Consider the following 20111-nt stretch of genomic DNA (forward strand, 5'->3'; position numbering starts at 1 on the left):
CTCCAAACCAAATATTTTAAAGTCAAGTTGTGAAAGCATAGTATAACGACGAGACAATGCATCAGCAATAACATTTTCTTTACCCTTCTTGTGTTTAATGACATAAGGGAAAGTCTCAATGAATTCAACCCATTTAGCATGTCTACGGTTCAGTTTTGCTTGACTTTTAATGTGTTTCAAAGATTCATGATCAGAATGTATAACAAATTCCTTGGGCCATAAATAATGTTGCCATGTTTCTAAGTCCGAACAAGAGCATATAATTCTTTATCATAAGTAGAATAGTTCAGACTAGGCCACTCAATTTTTCAGAAAAGTATGCAACAGGTTTGCCATCTTGTAATAACACACCTCCTAATCCAATTCCACTAGCATCACATTCAAGCTCAAAAGTCTTATTAAATAGGAAGTTGGAGTAAAGGAGCATGTGTCAACTTATCTTTCGATACCGTGAAGGCTTCTTCTTATTAAAATCAGGCCACTCAATTCTTCCTGTGCGGTACCCCAAACAAAAGGCACATCCATCTTTGTAAGCTCGTTGAGAGGTGCAGCAATGGTGCTGAAATCTCTCACAAAACGCCTATAGAAACCAGCGAGACCAAGGAAACTCCACACTTGTGTGACCGTTTTGGGTTGCGGCCAACTCTCAATAGCTTCAATCTTCGCTTTAATCAACTTCAATTCCCTGTGGAGTAACAACATAGCCAAGAAAAGATACTCGGTCGGTGCAAAAGGTGCACTTTCCAAGGTTCCAAACAAACGTGCATCACGTAGAGCAATAAAAACAGCACGTAAATGTTCCAAATGTTCCTCCAAAGATTTGCTATAAATCAATATGTCATCAAAAGTAAATTACCACAAATCGTCCAATGAAAGCACGTAAAACTTCGTTCATTAACCTCATGAAAGTACTAGGTGCATTAGTTAACCCAAAAGGCATGACTAACCACTCATATAATCCAAACTTAGTTTTAAATGTTGTTTTCCATTCATCTCTCAATTTCATACGAATTTGATGGTATCCACTACGCAAATCAACTTTGGAGAATATTGTAGAGCCACTCAATTCATCAAGCATATCATCTAACCTAGGAATAGGATGACGATAACGAATAGTAATATTATTAATGCCTCTACAATCAACGCACATACGTGACATACCATCCTTTTTCAGCACTAAAATGATAGGAACAGCACAAGGACTAAGGGATTCGCGTATATAACCTTTGTCGAGCAGTTCTTGTACTTGACGCATAATCTCCTTCGTCTCCTCTGGATTGGTACGGTATGGTGCACGGTTGGGTAGCGAAGCACCGGGAATTAAGTCAATTTGATGCTCAATCCCTCGAATAGGTGGTAATCCCGGTGGCACGTCTTGTGGAAAGACGTCAGCGAACTCCTGCAAAATGTTAGTGACAGCAGGGGGCAAAGAGGAAGGCACATCCTCGAATGAAAATAATGCCTCTTTGCACACAAAAGCATAGCAAACAGATTTGCTAAAATCTAGCTCATCAATATCAGATTTGGTGGCAAGTAAACATGCACTTTTCAATTTAATTTCAGAAACAACAGTAGATGGTTTATTATTAGGCTTCATTTGGTGCTCAAATTCTTTTGCCACAATCTGATTTTCACTCTTATTTGTCTCCTGTTTTGCTTTATTAGCTCTATTAATATCATCTTTTAAAATGGAATCAGGAGTCATAGGAAGCAAAGTAATATTTTTATCGTTATGAACAAGAGTATACTGATTGTTTCTACCATGGTGTACAAATTTTTTATCAAATTGCCATGGCTACCAAGTAATAAGGAACATGCTTGCATGGGTACCACATCACAATCAACATAATCAACATATGTAGAGATACTAAAATGCACACGAACAGTACGTGTTACCTTAATCTTGCCGCTGTTGTTGAACCATTGGATGTAGTAAGGATGTGGATGTGGTCTTGTGGTGAGAGATAGCTTCTCCACCATCTCCATGCTAGCCAAGTTATTGCAGCTCCCTCCATCTATGATCACGCGAACAGAACGTTCCTTCACAACTCCCTTTGTATAGAACAAATTATGCCTCTGATTTTGCTCAGCTTGTGTAACCTGCACACTCAAAACATGTTGAGCAACTAAACATTCATACCTGTCAGCATCTTCAGGAGCCATGTATTGCGTCTCATGATCAGAATCGTCTCCACCGTGTTCGTCACGTGTAATAAGAGCCAAAGTCTCCTCATCATAGTCACTAGCGGACTCATACCCACCATCCTCAGTAACAATCATCACACGCTTAGATGGGCATTCTCTCGCATAATGACCTCCACCCTTGCAACGTCGACAAATAATATCATGTGTTTGCCCTGTTGATGCCATGGATGAAGAAGAGCTCTTTGCAGGCCCAGAAGGTGTGCTCTTGGCAGATAGTGGTGATTGTGCCTGCTTTATTGTATCACGGTTGGAGGTGGCCGCCGACGGAGGCGCCGGTGTAGCAGAACGTGTGGAAGTAGATGATGCACGTGGTGTCCATGATGAAGGTCGACCTGCAGAAAAGTTAGTCCGCGCCAATGCCTGTCGATCCTACACTTCACGTTCAGCTTTACAAGCAAGATGGAATAAACGAGTGATATTAGTATACTCCTTACACTCTAGAATCGTCTGAATCTCTCTATTTAATCCACCCATAAAACGTGCAAGCATAGCTTCATTCTCCTCAACAATACCACATCTAATCATGCCAGTTTGTAATTCCTGATAATATTATTCTACAGAATTTTTTCCCTGTCTTAAGCGCTGCAATTTTTGAAGTAATTCACGTTGATAATATGGTGGAACCCAACGAGTACGCATAGCAGTTTTCAAAGCAGGCCAAGTAGCCGAAAGAGGATATAATCTACAATGCTCAGACCACCAAACACATGCAAAACTAGTGAAAGCACAAACAGCAGCAGGAACACGTCTCTCCTCGGGATATTGTAAACATGTAAATCGTTGTTCAGTTTCTAACTCCCAAGTAAGATATATATCAGGAACATATCTACCCTCAAATGGTGGAATATTCAATTTTAGTTTAGGGAGATGGTCATGATCTCGTACCTGAGGGTGAGCCCTACTATTGCCATTATTTGCATGTGGACGACCAGGTGGTTGCTGTGCTGGTGGTGGCAGGTAGTTCTGATTTTGATCAACCTCATCCTCATAATCTCCCACATAATCATCCTCCTCCACATCAGCAGTAGGAGCCACAGAAGTATCAACAGCAGCACCAGCAGTTTGGCCCGACTGAAGAGGGACACGGCTCGCTCGGCGGAGGGCTATTTCCCGACGTGGAGGTAGTCGGTGTTGTTGCTGTTGTTGCAGAGGTGCAGCAGGAGCAGCCGGTGGTGGTGGTGGAAAACGCGAAAGCAATTCAGCAAACTTGTTATCGAGCTTTGTTTCAAACGTCTTCTCCATGCCATCTATCTTCTCCATGGCCTCTTCAAATCTTTTTATCACATCTTGCACCTGTCCACTCATCATTTGTTGAAACGTATCATGAAGCTCCTTGTTCGTCAAGTTCTCCCAGTCAGTCTCGTCGGCTTGTGATCCTGGCATGGTTAGCAGCAATAGAAACACACAAGAATATGATCCTACAGACAACTAACAAGTGGTGGTGGTGGCGGGTGTCACAAATCCGTCAAGCAAATCTCAAATTCTTACCAGTTCTTACCCAGCAGCAGGCGGTGATCGGCAACCGTTATAGTCAAAACTCTCAAAAGCTTGGATAGAGCGATTGCCAGGGAGAGTCAAACGCACGACGCAGATGTATGTGGAGCTGGGAAGGCTTATAGTATGGTAGCAAAAAGGGTCAGCAATAATCAATTCAGAGATGCAAAGTTGAATAAACGCTCAACGACGGTACTGTGCTGGTCCTAGGCTAGACCGTGCTAGAGACGCGAGCCTAGAACACTAACAAAATCACGGCGCTGCACCTATATAAGGGAAAAGCACACTCTGGAACTCTCTTTTTTTCTCTCTTTTTTTGCGCTCCTTTTTTTTGCGCTCCTCTTTTTTTTGCGAAAAATCACTATAATGGCGAGTGTCTCAAAACTCTTCCCTCATCAAACTGATAGGATGGGCACGGAATTTTTTTTCACTTTTTTTCGGAAATCAGGGCAGCGACGATGAAAAAGTGCGACAAAAAATCACTATGATGGCACGTGGCTCAAAAGACTCAGAAAAGCCTAAAAATAGGATAGGGAAAAAAAATTTGCCCGTGAAAATTTTGGCCTAAAAACTGCTCGGGGGTCTCCAGACTCTTTTTTTTCCGAGACCTACGCAGGCAAGGAAACACGAATCGGAATTTAGATTGATCTCAAGAACAAACCTAATATGAGAAGAACTCGGATTGGTGGTGGATATATGGTTGTGGTATATGGCAGCGGTGGTGGTATATGGTACCGGTGGTGGTATATGGATACAGATTGGTGGTGGTATATGGATACAGATTGGTGGTGGTATATGGATATGGATTCAGAGCGGTGGCGGATAAGCAAAAGTGGTAGATGGGCGATGATGATGGTGCGGCGGCGGCGTGACAACTTATGACCAGAACTCGAAACTCTAAAAGACTAGACTTTAAGACCAGCAACTTGACACGACGATGCAACCGCAAATTCAACAAAGCAAAAACCCTAAAAAGATTATGCAAAGGCTCAGATTGGTTCGGATATGATGAACTAACCCTAATTTTTTTTCTGGCTTTTTCGTGGACTGTAGGTATGAAGAACAGACTCGATCTAATCTACGAAAAACTGTAAAATCTCACCGAGCAACCTGGAACTCTGATACCACTTGATAGAGACTAAGGTGTCCCGATGTTTCGATGAGATGGTGGCTATCGTTTTCTGTGGGAGTCGACCTTGACGATCCGACTACGAACGTGCGAGACGTCGCGCCTTAGCAATCGCTAAACCAACTTCCGAGGGTTATTGACCACGCCGGAGCACGATCAACCTGACCACGAGGGTCTGTTTCCTGCGAACAAACGAAGAACAAGTAAGAAACTGAGATTGCAATTGGGATATTGCGAATATAAGATGAAAGCTTTATTGATCAAGGTGGGGTTCTGTGACGTCTTGGTCTGGTCGTTGGACACAAACGAAGTACGCGAAGTTGCAGCTATGGCAAACTTTTAATCTAAACAAAACCCAAAGTCTAAACGATGCCCTAAGGGCTGTATATATGGAGGAAGAGGGGGGAATTTCGTGGCCCTTGAGGGTGGGGTCCGAAACCAACCCTAACTCTTGTTTCCCCACACATACAGACTCTAAAAATAGCCTATACTTAAGTATTTCGAAATTACATGGGCCTGGCCCATTAATAAGGTGACGCAGCACCTAGAATAGCCTATGGACGAATATTATGAAGTGGCATCTTGTATATTTCGTCCAAGGCTTCATGCACTCCTTATGGCGGCTTCAAAGTCCTGAAATCACCACTTGTAATTCCGTTCTTGATCCCCTTGCGCATGCCAGCGTGTTCTTGCTCCAATGTTCATCCTTCTTCAAGCTAGACCCTTCATTTGTAAGCAAAACAAATGTATCCAATTTAGGCAGCATCATAATCTCATGAACATTAGAATCATTACCAAGAAACGAAAGTACCTGGTAATTTAATTGGCGTGCGCGAGCTCTAGTAATTGGTCCAGTATATGTAACAGTAGGAGTTGTGGATATAAAAATGGTATTGATGTCCTCATCAATAATGGATACAGCAGCACAGTGAGCCAACTCTCTCCCTCTAGCTGATCCTCCTTTACTTATTATTTTTCTACACATGTAGTCTATATCACACTATGAATATATGCATGCATAAGAATAATGTATCATTTTGCTATGCTGTTGAGCTATCTTCCCGTCAATGTAGATCGTGGTAGTTGTAATTTTGTTACGCTTTGTAGATGGGGTTGTTTCGTGTATACATTGAGCTTATGTGATGATTATATATATAACTCATTGAGTACTCCCTCCATCCCGAAATTCATGTCGTGACGACAATTTAAAAAAAACTCTCCAGTGTTTCCCGACACAACCCGCGTCCCTCTCTCCAGTGTTCAGTCGCGACGGCGTCTCACTTTCCCCATTCCCTAGTCGGCCACCACGGTTCACGGCCAGATCCCGGCCAACTCCGGCCTGTCCTTGCCCTGCCGACCTTTGTCGCCACCCCCTCCTTCCCCTACCTCCGTCCAGTCCATTTGCCCGCCAATTCGCAGCCCCAAACAAACCCTGGCCACCGTCGACACTCACAAATGCCAACTTTCTCACCGCGGATTGCATAGAGGAAGGAGAAATTGCGATTTTTGTGGTGGTGCGGCAGTGCGTGGTGGTGATGCACGGAGACCGGCTGCCGATGTGGCCGTCCAGGAGGCCAAGGTTCTCGCGGACGACGACGAGCAGGCCGCGGGTCCACGGACGAGGGACGCAGGAGGCCTGCTGTCGCCGAGCACCGCTTCTACTCGTGCGAGGAGCGCGTCCGGGTGCTCAATCTGGAGTGCATGGCGACAGCCTCATCCCTGGTCGCCGCGCCGGGGGGAGGTGGCGGTGGCACAGTAACTCGAGCTCCCCTTCTTCGACCCAGCCCCCGAGCCCGATGCCTCGTCTCCCCTCAGGTTGTTCCCCTGGCCCATCTTCCCCTTGCTTCGCCGCTGTCAATTTCTGCCACTGTCGCTGTCAATTTCTGCATATGTACTCCACTGTGATTCACTAAATGTTACTGAATCTACTGAATTTGTTATCTTCCAGTACTTAATTTGTATTGAATGTTACTGAATGTAGGCGTCGTCGTGTTCATGTGTCAGTCTGAGTCGTGTGTCGTGTCTTTGAGTCCTGTGGTGTTTTTGATCGCGAGCTCGAGTGTCTCTCTGTCTGGGGTTAATTAGAGCTGGTTACGCGAGGAAGAAACAACATGTTATCTTTCAGTCGGTCGGTCGTCAGTGATGCAACAATCCCTTCTGTCATGGATTGGGATGTCATGTTGGAATCCTATGTTTGAACAATTGAACTCAGTTTAAATGGAATAAGAAAATGTAAGTCGTAGCTACGAAATATCCTCCTGTGTGTCCTGATTGCTTTTGTTCCTTAACTTTGTTTTGTTCTGAAGCATCTATCGATCTTTTTCTTCAAACTAAGGTGGTATAGATTTGAGTATGTAATGTACTGTGCCAATATCCATGTCGTCCCCCACTTTATTTAGGTTTACAAATACAATTGGATGGAGTGTAGTGGTAATCACCAGTGTTCATCCATATTTTGCATTTAAAAATTCAGTTTGAGTCTGGATCAACTCAGTTGTACTGTGTCAATATCCAACTCAGTTTTAGTGCTGGTTTGCATTTAAAAATTCCATGAAGCTCCCACTCAATTCATTTATCTTCTCCATTCCTGCCCTGCCATCATTCATCTTCTCAATTCCAGTCCTAGTCCATTAGAAACTGAAAACATCAAGTTTCGGAGAGTTCAATCGGTTAAGTTTGCATCCTGATGATTTTTAGTACTAGTCCAGACGTAGAAACTCCGCTGCATTTGACAGGACCAGCACCCTGCAAAGAATCAACATATCATGGAGTTGTTAGCATATTGATTCAAAATCCATAGTTTGTATGTTCAGTTTAGTGAAAACTTGACTTGCTTGCACAACTGATCATCACAATTCAAAAAATGGCTGTGGAGGATTTTAGAAAGTGTCATTTGTAATCAGTGTGTCATTTGTAATCAGGATTTTAGCTTAATCCTGCTATCAAACACTTTGCTCTAACCACTTCTACTCATAACTGTTTGAAACATTATTCACTGTAGTCTCAGTTAACTGAATTTTCTGAAGCCATTTTCCTGCTCACAAGTTGACAGAAAATTGTTTGAAACCAATTTGACACAAGTTGACTGAAACGAATTTAGAAATCATAGTACTCCTGTGATATAGATTCAGTAAACATGACAGTAAAATTGCTCTAAGATTACTGACTAAATAAAGGGCTTACTGTATTAAGCAAATCAATTGACTAAATGCATCTTTAACTGAATTTACTAAGTTAATTTTGGCTGTGTGAGCTGAATTCACAAGGTGAGCATGTGCTATAGCAGTGCACTAACAGTGAGCACATTACCCCTCCTGGATACAGTATGATTCTCGCAAAAATTGGCGATACAAACTGAGAAACAGGCCCCTTCCATGAAAGAAAAGAAACGTTTCTTTTTTGGGTGCTTTGTTTTCTCTTTCAGCATGGCAAGCCGATACCATCTTCTTGGATTGATCTTCAGTATAGCAAGTTCATTGCAACTAGTGCAAGATTCAAATCATTGTAACTAGTTCAAGTTCATAATCCATGATGTCTGTTTGAACATTTTTAGAACCTGAACATTGATGATGATCGTGAGAGTCCATAATCCATGCCGTAATAATTCCAGTTGCCAAAATTTTGTCCGATTGATTGTTTCTGAAATTAACATGGTTGAATTGTTTCCAAAATTAACAAAATCTCATTTCTTGATTTAATGTTTCCATAATTAAGATGATTGAATGTTTCCAGAATTAACAAAATCTTCCTGATTGAATGTTTCCAAATCTAACATTACCAATTTTGCAGGACTACCTACCTAGCAGCAGCAGCAGAGGCTGGGCGAGTTCGTTTGGTCGAGGAAGAAATACCAGCTGCAGGTGGTCGATGCAGCAGTAGCAGTAGGCGTCAGTGGCGGGGCAGCAGCAGTAGTAGGCGTCGGTGGCGAGGAGGGAGCCGGCAGGGAAAGACCACCTCAGCAGCACAGCCGACGAGGAAGGAGCCGGCAGGGAAGGAGAGGCTGGGCCGGCGATCGGTGTCTCCCAGCAACAGAGACGGGGCGCAGGGAAAGATTGCGACGGAATCGCGGAGGTTGACAGGGTTGCAGGTGCAGGTGGGCGGCGCCGCAGTGATTGGTCGCGCAGGTGGGCGGCGGAATCACGCAGCTGGGCGCCGGCAAGTGGTCGCGGTGGATCGAGGACCAGCTCGCCTGGCGGTCACGGCGATGGACGGCGGAATCGGTGAGCAGCTGGTGGCGGGTGAGCGGCGGTGGGTGATTGTGGGTGGGTTGCGAGCACCAGAATCTCCAGCGCGGCGGAGGAATCCCATGGCGTCGGCCTCTGCCCCCTGGCGACGAGCGGGCGCTGGATGGAGGAAGGAGAAAGAGTCATGTACTTGTTTGCTACTATTTTTAAAATTGCGAGGTGTTTATTGCAAAACATCCACTATACTGCGCCCGCGACAATAATTCTGGGGCGGAGGGAGTAGTAACTAACACAAATGCCCATGCGTTGCAACATGAGAAAAGAAAACCTCACTTCACTAACCCAATGGCTCAAGACCTCCTCCCCAATGACCCATCATCAGACATGACATCATCAACAAACTTCTTAGAACTCCTCCACACTGCCACACGAGAAACAAAAAAATAAATTAGGAGCATTGTCCAAAGACCCCCATCTTTGGCAATATAACAGAGAAACATGTGGAGTTTGTGTCGCACAGTTTTTGTCACACATAGTAGAGACTCCGAGTCCAACTCCTTGTACTTTGGTGACAGACGCTAGTGGGTCGAGCTGAAAAATAAGAGTGAAGATTTGTTTTGTTCATAGAAAAATATAGCATATGACGAACAAATAATGAAAAGTTTTTATTGTGATTTAGACATAGTTTTTCTGTATGTGTTGTCACAATATTTTGCTCTTGAGTTAAACAGTTCTGAAATGTCAAATATTAGAATCACAGTATCGTATCTTAGTTTTTGACATCAACAACTCATATATAAAGTAGTTCACTCGTGGCATGTGCACCTAAACACAACACCTCACAATTTAGCTACAAAAAAGGGGTTCAGGATGATTTAGACACAAAGAAGAAATTCATCAGTTCAATAACTAAATAAGCCTCGGAGCATGTAGAAAAACTATGATATTTTTGCGGCATAATTACCAAATGTCTTGTATATGGGGTAAAGTAATTCTTGGTGTATATTCATTTAAAAATGGTATTTAATTTTCTTGTCAAATATCTTATTGTTCTTCAACAGACTTATACTCTACTTAGATTGGAATCATATTATAATTACTTTAACTTTAATCTTATGTTTTGTTTGACTGGTTAAATTTCATGTTTAAGCCCTATGCCTCAATATTAAATAACGGAAATATATTTAATACTTTATTTCTTGTTTATTATTTTGCAATTCACATGCAAATGAAGTTGTACTTTTTTATCCATCTAATTAATAAAATATGTCTAATATTATTATCGGGAATTCTAATGCACGAATGTGTTTCCTCATCTCCTCAAGCGCGATGGGTGCCACATCGTTTAATATGTGAGACCGGAGGTGCTCATAAGGGTAGGGTGCGCGTGTGTGCGTTTATAGGGGTGAGTGTATGTGTGTGTATACGAGAGCTTGCATGTGTACTGTGTTAAAAAATATGTGAGACCAGCCGCACATGTGATGATGATCTGATTGGTTGCTACTGTCATGTCCTTGGTGGGTGATATTGTGTAAGTCGCGCGTTAGTGCATCCCATTATTATTTTGAACAACACAAAACCTTGATCGATCAGGATCTAAGTTTCTTTTTCTAGTGCAAAGGCATCTAATTTTGTATGTGCTCACCTTAAGCTCAACTTGTATGCATGTTCCATAAAAAAAAGCTTGTACGCATGATTTTATATATTCCTAGATCAGACCGGCCGCTCATGAGACGATGGCCTAACACCCGCTCGACTGCTGCTATTATTGCCATCATCAACCCACACACCATCCTCCTGCTAGCAGTAGGGTACGGGGTGAAACATTTGTTCCTACTTTTATGGATGTACACACGCATTTTTCTTGGCAAATGTTGGACGTACACCAGACATTTGTTCATGCGCGGCTGGGCCAGGGAGGCTGGGCTTGGTCGCGAGCGTTGTGCTGGGCCTTGGAGGGTCACACGGCCCACACGAGCGAGCAGGTGAGGCTTGGTCGTCGTTCTCCTCGAATGAAGGAAGAGGTAGGAGGTGGCTTGTGGCACGCTGGAGACAAACTCCGACGGGGACGGTGAGGGGTGGTGCAGATCTAGCGCGAGAGTGGCGGGGATGGGTTGCCCGTGGCCGGATCTCGCCGGATCCGAGCATGGACTCCTCGTGGCGGTGGCTGTGGAGCTCATGGCGTCCTAAAGAGTGGGAGATGTGAGGAAGATAGAAGAAGAAGGAAGGGAGAGAGAGAGAGAGATGCGCTGCTCATCTGCTGGTCTGGCGAGGGTCCGGTCACAGGCGGCGAGGCGAGGTGGAGGAGGTCCAGCCGGCGTGGTCGGGCGCAGGAGGGAGCTCGGGGAAGCGGCGGCGTACTGGCGCGGCTTGGGCCTTGATGGATTTCCCAGGGCCTGATCTGGGTCTTGTAGGGCCGTTGATTCGCCCCAGTAGTGTGAAACGTTTTTTTACTTATATATGGACTATGGGTTCAATTACCCAAAAATAGAAGGGCTATTTCGCAAAAAGGGAGCGACAGTGAACCCGACAGAGTCAATTTGTGCTTTATTATTAGGGAAAGATTAAGGATTTAATTCACATATTGGTGGAAGTGGTATTGCTAGGGTGGTTTCAAGAACATCATAGTTTATACCCTTTGAATGTAAGTGGAATGCCGCCCAGGTTCAAAAAGATCAGACCGACTTAGTAACTAGTAGCTTCCATGTACAACCACTAGCTATATGGGCTCTGGCTTAGTTGATCAGTTGTTGGAACCCTTACCCAGACAATGTCGACAAATGTAGCGTATATAGGTGGGATGTGGCCATCAGCTGGTTAAAGGAACCTCTTTTGAAAGACTTCGTCTCAATCTTCAGATTGGGTCCAGTGGGTAAAGCGTATTAAACTCTGCAAGGTATTAAAAACTAATCATGATTAGTCGTGTCCCTGGTTATGCACAAATTTGAGCAGCCAGGCCATTACAGTTGTTGGATGATCTTGACAGATGATACCTTCATAAAAGTTGTGTGGGAAATTTAATAATGGGGATAGGTTGGTATTGGAGTTCCCAATTCAACCATAAGTATTTAATTCTAGGAAGACAAATTAAAACTTGACTATTATGTTATGTAGTTATCAGGGAAAATTTAGCTTTTCTGCAAAACAACCAGTACACCATCCTTTTGATATACCTTGCATATACATGTAGGTCTGTTATATAACTCTTGTGTGACTTGCCAGTACATTCAACATACTGACCCTTATGGTTGTAACTTATCATTTTGCATATTTTATACAACGAGTGAGTGATACGATGCAGGGTTACGATGTCTATACTCGACATTTGCGTGTGGGTGTTGATGGATTCTATTAAGATTTTATTTGCTTTTCCGCTGGATTTTGTTTGTATGCTAGCTTTGAGCTATGCAGGTATGTATATTATTTAAGTTTTGGATCTACGATGTAATATTATGGCATGTGGTTTACTCTTGATATTACATCTTGTACTGTGTGCTAGCAATTGATCTAGGGACTAGCACAGTGAGCACAGAGACATCGAATCTTATCAGGTTGAGGTCATTATAGGAGATCTTCTCTATAGCCTAGCAATAATGTCTCGGGTCATCTTCCGGTAAGCCTCCTTGTCGGGGGATTGCCATTGCCTGTGCATAAGTTTTGGGTACTTGTCGGATTCAGGGCTCCGCAAACCCAAGAAAGGTTGGAACTCTGCCGCGCGTGCGAAGAACTCAACCTCCCTAGCCTACCAACCCGCCGCTCTCACGACCTAGCTCGATGAACGGGAAAGGAAAGAGACACGACAGTTAACCCAGGTTCGGGCCACCTTGCGGTGTAAGATCCTACTCCTGCTTTGGTGTGGATTAGCGTCGCGAGGGGCTGAGGATGAACTAGTACAGAGGAAGAACAAGCTCCTGAGGCTTGGGTGTGTGGTGGTGAGGCTCCGGATTTGATCGCCCCTTCTATGGTGGTGGCTAACACACACACAAACATATATATATATATATATATATATATATATATAATATATGGTCGCGCTATTCGTCACCCTGGGTGAGGAATTCTTATTCCTCACCCCAGTCAGCTTTTGTACCCACGCTTAAAACTACAATCTGTAAGAAAATCAGGTTTGTGTGGTAATATTATAGTTGGAAAGAGGAACCAGTACCTGCACTAAAACCACCGTAAACAAAAAAAAAGTGCATGGTAATCTTACAGTTTGCATGTGAGTCAATCAAGTCCCGTGGTCGAGGAACCAATCTGGTGCATCTTGCTGTAATCTTACATCTACTCAGGTAATCTTACAGTTGCGAGTCCTTCCTGATTTTTTAGACATAAGGCCACTTAGGTAATTTTACAGTAGTGAGGTGTTCCTGATTTTCTTAGATATAATGTTGTGTTCCTTACTTCATGTATATTTCGTTAGTTCTGTTACTCTTTCTATTTATTGTACTGAGTACACCGTGTCTCTAAAAAAAGTAACATAGGCCACTATCCTAATTCTGTAGGAGGAATTTTCGGTAACTGTAAGAAACATATGAAATTTATTCATTTTGTACACAATGAATTTTTGGTAACTGTGGAATAACAAAGTGATCTAATACATAGTGGTTCCGAGAAATACCTCACGTAACAAAAACTATCCTTGCAATTACAAATCAAATTCATCTTGACACAATTGAATGCCACTTAGCACTAAGTTACCAGCAGCCTGAAAATTCAGAAATCACTATTGCAAACTGAATACTACCAAACTTGAAAAGTGACTAATGTTGAACTTGATCTTCAAGGCTTAATTGGCAGGTGACCAGAGATTTTACATCAACTTCATCTGTTCAGCAATCTGTCTAGTGACTGAAACACTATTATCCATGGGCTGTAACCAACATAGTATCCTATTAATAGTACTGTAGCCTTTAGGTTCACTTTTCTTCTCACCAAAACCTGAATTTAGCTTCTGGGTATTAGTAAAAGAAGGCCTGAATTTTGTTCAATATTACTCTGCCCACCATAAATACAAAGACATTTCTCTCTATCCCTCATACATTAAACGTCGTCCGCTTGAACAGATACCTGAAAAACAGAATATTTTTAGTTCTCAGAAGTATACCAATGAACAGGTAGAGGCCACCAACTCACAAGCACATATAACACTTAAAAGGATTAAACAACCTTTGGTACTCTAAACTGGAAACAAGGTTGAAATGAAAGTTAGCGGAGTGATTTGGATGACTAAATTCATCAGAATCACATGAACCCATAACACGCTGGCTGCACGGTCTGAATCAAAAATAGAGAGAAATAAGATAAAAGGCCAAACACTATAACTGTTGTTTCAAACTTTCAATGCACACTAACCGTGTCTTTTATTAAACTGTGGCAGATACAATACCGGGAGTCATCATACTGAACTAGTCTATGTCTTGTAACCATTTAAGACATTGTCTGTCATGAAAGAGTCATCAAAATGAAACACATAATTGGTAAGATACATATAATGGTAAGGCAAATGCCAAAACCGCCAAGCATAATGGCTTGCTCTGTAAGATAGGAAAATAGGTTAAATGTGAACAAAGTCAACATTTTCCAGTATATAAGAATCTAAAGCCAAAATGATTGTGTGGATCTTCTTTACAGTATTCATGGCTAAGGAAAAATTCAGTTCATGGAGCCTAGCTAGAATCATATGATTACTCGCCAAAAATAGTACATTCCCATCTGGTTTATGCTACAGAAAAGAAAGCAACAACCTGAATAAAAAATAAAAAAATTCCTATTATAGAATAGAAGATTAATCCTGGATTGAGGGCGGGTTAAACAAAAATAAAACAGCAAAGTTTGACAGGCTGGATGAGGATCAGGGTCCAACTCATGGTAATTAAAATAAATCTAACTCAGCTTTCATGAATATTGACGAACTGGGAGATGGTCAGTGTCCACCAACATGATGTTTCCAACCAGCCACGTACAAAAATCTAGTGTACAGTATGGAGCCAGCCCAAGTTCGCTAGATAATGTAAGAATTATTAGAGACAAGGTAATATATATGGGGCCAACAAAAAATAGGAGCATGTCCAACTAATACATTTTCCAAACTTGCATGTGACGTAGATTACGTCACTTGTTTACATCAACATAAAATAGGCGCCGTCCAGCTATATCTTTCTCTTCAGTGTGTATCAAGAACCAAACAGATCAAAGCTAGAAATAAATAGGTGCTTAACCATTCATCATTTTCCTTAAGCTCAGTGTAAAAATCCGAGAAGCAAACCTAAAAAGGTTAGTGTACTGCAGGTGTATGCAGTGCTTTCACAGAAGGTTAGTGCTTCCATGAATTGAAAAAGGAAAACCTGATTCGGCATCTTTCGTGTTGCTAGTTGCTACCATGTCTCATAGTGTTCAGGTCTGCAACTGGAGAGTTCTGAGGCCTCACTAGTAGTGTTCAGGACGAGTCAACATTTTAAAAAAAAGACACATTTGTGTCCTTTAGCAAGATCATTGAATCAAAAGGTTTAAATTTTGGTCTATTCAGAGGTATGATCAGCTCCGATGGAAGTGGTTTGACCCACTCAAAACCTAACAAAACGTTATACTCCTTACCAGGGAGTCAGTGACACTGGGCATTAATATCACAGTTACTTGTGCTTGAATGATTTGTGCTTATTTTGGGGGCGTGATTCTTCGTTGCTCGCTGTGTGCGGGTTGTTTTTTCACATTTTCTTGTGCTTTACGCTTTCTGGTTTCCATGTGTTTCATCTTTTGCAACAGAGCAGATTCGCAATGATGGGATGACCCTCCTGATATAGTAGAAGCATCCCTACTTCACTCCAAGTGAAAACAACTGAACATGGTTCCTTTTTTTAATTTTAAGCAGTGGAGCTCCAAAGAAGAAAGAAGGAACAGTTCATCCAAACAGAGAAGAAAATCTAGAAACAGCGCTATCACCAAAGGCTGGATCTAAGGCGATACTCTAGTGTTATTTCTCTGCTGCAGCGTTGAGCTCCTCCTCTTCTTCTCCTCATGTATGATCTCCGAATTGATCCCACATTCGAGCGAAGTTCTACTCCGTCATCCCATTCAGTATGCAAGCTCCCCTCTTTTCTTTCATCTCCTTTCTTGGTCTTCTACCTCTTTCTTTGCCCCGTTCCCTAAAAATCAAGAACCCTAAACCTAAAAATTCAGAAATTCATGGACGAGGACAGGGAAAGGAATACGAGTAGGGAGATCTTACATGCGAGCAAACCACCAGACGTGGAGAGGGACGCCGGAGAAGTCATTGCCGTCGCCGAGCTCGCGCCGTACCTTTACACTGCCCAATTTGCCCCCTGGTCGCCACCGCATCAAGAGAGAAAGGGGGAGCACTCGACGTACGAGAGAGGGGAGTATACCTTGCCTCCGGGGTCATCCCTCCGGCACCGGCGCCATCGTCTTTGTTGCCGTGGCCTCCGCAATCGTCAGAGAGGAAGGATGTCGAGCACAGCCGCCGCTGGTAGTTCATCCTCAAAGGTGAACCGCTCGCAGCTGATTAGAAAAGATATTTTTTTGGGAGGGATTATATTACAGAAAATATTGATACGGGGTGTGGGATACCTCTTCCCAGGCAACCGCGCCCGTCGACGTAAATTTACGGCAGCGCAACAAAATTTACATCGGTCGAGATTTGCCTATAAACCAGACCCTGGCTCGGTTGATGGACTGGGGTGAAGAATTTCTTATTCTTACCCAGGGTCACTAATAGAGTTTCTATATATAGGGTCACGCTATTCGTCACCCTGGGTGAGGAATAGTTATTCTTCACCCCCTCTATTTTACCATCAATGCACCGTAATTTTACGTTTCATAAGTTTTGTCTTATTTCCGACGCAAAAAGAGACCGCAAGAAAATATATAATCGCCGTAAAAAATATTTTATGTTATGTAAAATTACAAACGTAAAAACATAGTCTAAAATACACATAAACTGCAATTTTTCTTGTCTTATGACCTATATTTTTATTTTCTTATGTCAATTTTTACGTAGTGAATCAATAGGAATGTAACTATTTGAATTCCAAACGTAATTTAATTATGAAATGATCATAAAATTAGCTCAGGTGAAGAATAACTTATTCTGCACCCTGGGTGATGAATAGTAACACTATATATATATATATAAATATTCTGATCATGGGATCAGAATAATATTCTGATCACAACCTGAACTGCCTGAGTAACGAGCTTGAACTTCCCTCTGTACGAACCCGACCTTCGGGCTATCTTCGCAACCGTGCCTTCTACCCCGAGTTTTTCTGATCATTCGTGTTGTTTGTGATGTAAGTGTAATGTGGACACATTTTTTAGAATCTAAATGCTTGTTTTGATTCGGAATCTAGCACGTTGGCGGATTTGCTCTCGGGCGGTGATGAACATGGGTCTGTTACAAGTTTTTTGCATGTACTGGATGTTCTAGAATCTCTAACAGGATGAGAATTGGGTTTAGGTACGAGTTTATTGCATGTTTTGTTGTTATTTTCGAACGAATTCAATTTGGTGGTCCGCCGCCTCTGTTCTTCGTCCGCGGGAGTGGTTCTGGCCGCCGTTGTAGATTTGTAGTTTTGCTGTTCAAATTGGCGGCGGATTTGCGTGCATTAGTGAGACAGAATGCTGCCCATGTTATTAATTTGATTATGCGGGCTCATACAAATCGAAATCCGGCGATTGGATCTTCTGCCTCCCGCCGTGGTTTTCTGTTCGAGGGACAATATGATGAGAATCGTTTTCTTGTTTATCTGTAGCATGATGACGTTCGAAATGGCGGTTGAATCCTTCCACGTTGTTAATTTGATTTGGCTGGCTCATTCATTCCGAAAATGTGGATTGGACCTTCTGCCTCCCGCTGTGGTTCATTGTTCGAGCGGACAACTTGATGGTGGATCATTTTTTGATGTTTTATCTGGAGTATGACAACGTTCGAAATGGATGTTGACATGTTGGAATTTACCCAAATGATTAAATTTGGGAACCAAATTTGTTCGGGGTTGTTTTTTCAATCATTTTACGTTCTGTTGTACAAGCTGGACTGCTATAACATTCGTAGTTGAACTTCTGTGCTCTTTACGCATGCTTTTAGGAGATGAGGCAATATGATCTAGTCTGTTGCTGTTGTTGTATAAAAAATCAAGTATGTTTTATGTTGTTGACTGTCGTCATGTGTGTAAGTGTGGAGCTGGACCACAGGCACATGCATCCTATTTTCCTTTAGTCTATGTTTTGGGATAGTTTTTTGATCATCCACTATCTTCAGTAGAAGCTGGACTTCTTTTTTATTAATGGTTGAACTTCTGGTTTTCCACATTGCATTCCACATTTGCAAGGCGAAGGTGCATGGTGCTCTATATTTTCTTTGTTTGGTTTTTTTGTAATTTTAATTCTTCAGATGTTCTTTTTAGACTTTGTCTCGTGAGCAATCATGGGATTAGCCCAAGTATGCATGCACTTTTTCTAGATCATCTAAGGGTCATTGTACAAGCTGGACTTCTATGTTGTTCATACGTGAACTTCTGCTTTTCATTCTTTACAAGGTAATGCAGCAAGTCCTTTGTATTTCTTTCTTTTTTTATGTTATTTTTCATTCTTTGCATTGGTTTGGATTTTTTTTGACTTAGTCCCATGAGCAACCATGGAATTGGCCGACAGATATGCGTATATGTTTTATTTTTTCTAGTAAGTTTTTGTACTTATAATAGTTGTTGGTCTTCACTGAATAACTATCCTGAACTTCTGTATGATAATCGTTTTTAACATGTTAATTTGAGGTTTTACAAAACCACAAACTTCTATATCTTCACCATTTGAACTTCTTATTTATAATTTTGTTTGTTATTTTTGGATTTAAATATTTGTAGACATTGAAATCGGCATTGCGCCTATTAACAAATGCGGTAGCGCGAGGCCGAGCAGGGGGGAGGGGGGGTCGGGACTCCCCTCCCCTCCCCCTGCGAGGCGGAGACATGAACGAGCCGGAGCATGGGACGACGAAGCGTGCTGCGTCGTCGCATGCGGAGGCGAGTCCGTCACATCCGTGACCCCACTATCTATCTTAGGGGTGTGGCACTGGGGTGCGTGCGGTGGGGTTGGAAACAGAATAACCACATTGCGTCCTGTCAAAACCTAGCGCGCAGCAATGCGGTAGCGCGAGGCCGAGCACGGGGGAGGGGGGTCAGGACCCCCCTCTCCTCCCCCTGTGAGGCCGAGACAGGAACGAGCCAGAGCAGGCGACGACGCAGCGTGCCGTGTCGTTGCATGCGGAGGCGAGTCCGTCACATCCGTGAACCCACTATCTATCTTAGGGGTGTGGCTCTGGGGTGCGTGCGGTGGGGGTGGAAATAGAATAACCGCAATTTGTCCTGTCAAAACCTAGCGCGTAGCAATGCGGTACCGCGAGGGCGAGCAGGGGGGAGGGTGGTCGGGACCCCCTCCCCTCCCCTGCGAGGCCGATACAAGAACGAGCCGGAGCAGGCGATGACGCGGCGTTCCGCGTCGTTGCATGCGGAGGCGAGTCCGTCATATCCGTGACCCCACTATCTTAGGGGTGTGGCTCTGGGGTGCGTGCGGTGGGGGTGGAAACAGAATAACCGCATTGCGTCCTGTCAAAACCTAGTGCGCAGCAATGTGGTAGCACGAGGCCGAGCAGGGGGGAGGGGGGTCGGGACCCCCTCCCCTCCCCCTACGAGGCCGAGACAGGAACGAGCCGGAGCAGGCAACGACGCGACGTGCCGCGTCATCACATGTGGAGGCGAGTCCGTCACATCCGTGACCCCACTGTCTATCTTAGGGGTGTGGATCTCGGGTGCGTGCGGTGGGGGTGGAAACAAAATAACCGCATGGCGTCCTGTCAAAACCTAGCGCGCAGCAATACGGTAGCGCGAGGCCGAGCAGGGGGGAGGGGGGTCGGGACCCCCTCCCCCTGCGAGGCCGAGACAGGAACAAGCCGGAGCAGGCAACGACACGGCATGCCGCATCGTCGCATGCAGAGGCAAGTCCATCACATCCGTGACCCCACTAGCTATCTATCTTAGGGGTGTGTGCGGTGATGGTGGAAACAGAATAACCGCATTGTGTCC

The 20111-nt window shown here is 43.5% G+C and overlaps 2 long non-coding RNA genes across 2 annotated transcripts; one reads left to right on the forward strand and one right to left on the reverse strand.

Moving 5' to 3' along the window:
• The first annotated feature begins 5684 nt into the window (after positions 1-5684).
• LOC125537241 lies at positions 5685-9306 on the forward strand. The gene is made up of 2 exons (XR_007295712.1): positions 5685-6643; positions 8618-9306. It is a non-coding gene; the product is annotated as an uncharacterized LOC125537241 (long non-coding RNA).
• Positions 9307-13576: 4270 nt separating this feature from the next.
• On the reverse strand, positions 13577-16537 carry LOC125541531. Its single transcript, XR_007297571.1, has 2 exons — positions 16241-16537; positions 13577-16157 (listed from the first exon to the last, which is right to left on the reverse strand). It is a non-coding gene; the product is annotated as an uncharacterized LOC125541531 (long non-coding RNA).
• Positions 16538-20111: the final 3574 nt, after the last annotated feature.

This window comes from Triticum urartu, chromosome 2, assembly GCF_003073215.2.
Source record: "Triticum urartu cultivar G1812 chromosome 2, Tu2.1, whole genome shotgun sequence".
Lineage (NCBI taxonomy): Eukaryota > Viridiplantae > Streptophyta > Magnoliopsida > Poales > Poaceae > Triticum > Triticum urartu.